Source organism: Pseudophryne corroboree, assembly GCF_028390025.1.
Source record: "Pseudophryne corroboree isolate aPseCor3 chromosome 6 unlocalized genomic scaffold, aPseCor3.hap2 SUPER_6_unloc_1, whole genome shotgun sequence".
Classification (NCBI taxonomy): domain Eukaryota; kingdom Metazoa; phylum Chordata; class Amphibia; order Anura; family Myobatrachidae; genus Pseudophryne; species Pseudophryne corroboree.
In genome coordinates this window covers 2,252,893-2,254,293 of record NW_026967602.1, presented here as the reverse complement: position 1 = coordinate 2,254,293, position 1,401 = coordinate 2,252,893, and the positions used below count along the sequence as shown (strand labels likewise).

General features: G+C 39.8%; 1 pseudogene; it reads right to left on the bottom strand.

The window, feature by feature from the left end:
• Positions 1-706: 706 nt before the first annotated feature.
• On the bottom strand, positions 707-825 carry LOC134985608 (5S ribosomal RNA; annotated as a pseudogene).
• Positions 826-1,401: the final 576 nt, after the last annotated feature.

The following is a 1,401-nucleotide window of genomic DNA, read 5'->3' as shown; positions in this document are numbered from 1 at the left end:
GTTTGGTGCCGCACAAGACTATAAACAAAATTACTTTGTAATGGACTCTTATAAAATTTGTCCCTTGTGAACCAACAGTGCATATGCATAGGAAATGCCTGTATCGGTATTCAAGGAGTTGCTGTTGTTGGTGGTGCACCCAGAGTCAATAGTACAGGTTAAAGTTACAAAAGAAAAAAGAGAGACTCTGTGTTGGGGCACGCTTGAAAAAACTAAAACTTAACTTTTAATTGGAGTAGGATAAAATTATGGTACACAAATAAACACACATGTAATATATAGTATATAATGCATAATATTTAAGGAGAAAGTCAAATGGTTCTCACTAAAAAAATAATAATTAGGAGTGACAGTACTCCAATTACTAATTACGGTGACAGTGACACCAGAGATGAAATATTCAGAATTTAATTTCCGCATAGAATGATAAATTCTTTAACATCTGGTACATAGGCAATGGATATCAAAAATTCTTAACTAATTTTACGTTCATCCACCAGTGCCTGTTGTAATGGTGTGTCCTGGTATCGGTTAATCTGCTTATTACTACATTTTTTGATCAGCAAATGCAGTGTGCAAAAAGCTCTAGATGAGTACAGGATCAGAAAAAATGATTCAAATAAGAAGAAGGGAATATAGGTATGAAATTGGTAAAGGTCAAAGGTTGTTCCAAACACCTCTGCTTTTCACATGAGTGCAGAGGTATTTATTACTGCACCTAATATTCCCTAGAAGTCTCCCATCTAGGTACTAATTAGGCTATTCACTGCTTAGCTTCCAAGATCAGACGAGATTGGGCGTAACCAGTGAGATATGGCAGTAATATCACATACAGTAGATTGTGAATGAGAGAGTGTATGGTTATTGGCACATACCAGATAGAGTACTTCTGCTGTCCATTATTGCGCCCAGTCTCTCTGATACTTTTAGCATTGCAGAGAAGATATTAGACTGGCGTGCCCCAACACAGAGTCTCTCTTTTTTCTTTTGTAACTTTAACCATCTAGGAGTGGCACTGCAGTGTCAGACAGGATGGCACTTCAAAAAAATAGTCCCCAAACAGCACATGATGCAAAGAAAAAAAGAGGCGCAATGAGGTCGCTGTGTGACTAAGCTAAGCGACACAAGTGGCCGACACAAACACCTGGCCCATCTAGGAGTGGCACTGCAGTGTCAGACAGGATGGCACTTCAAAAAAATAGTCCCCAAACAGCACATGATGCAAAGAAAAAAAGAGGCGCACCAAGGTCGCTGTGTGACTAAGCTAAGCGACACAAGTGGCCGACACAAACACCTGGCCCATCTAAGAGTGGCACTGCAGTGTCAGACAGGATGGCACTTCAAAACAATAGTCCCCAAACAGCACATGATGCAAAGAAAAAAAGAGGTGCAATGAGGTAG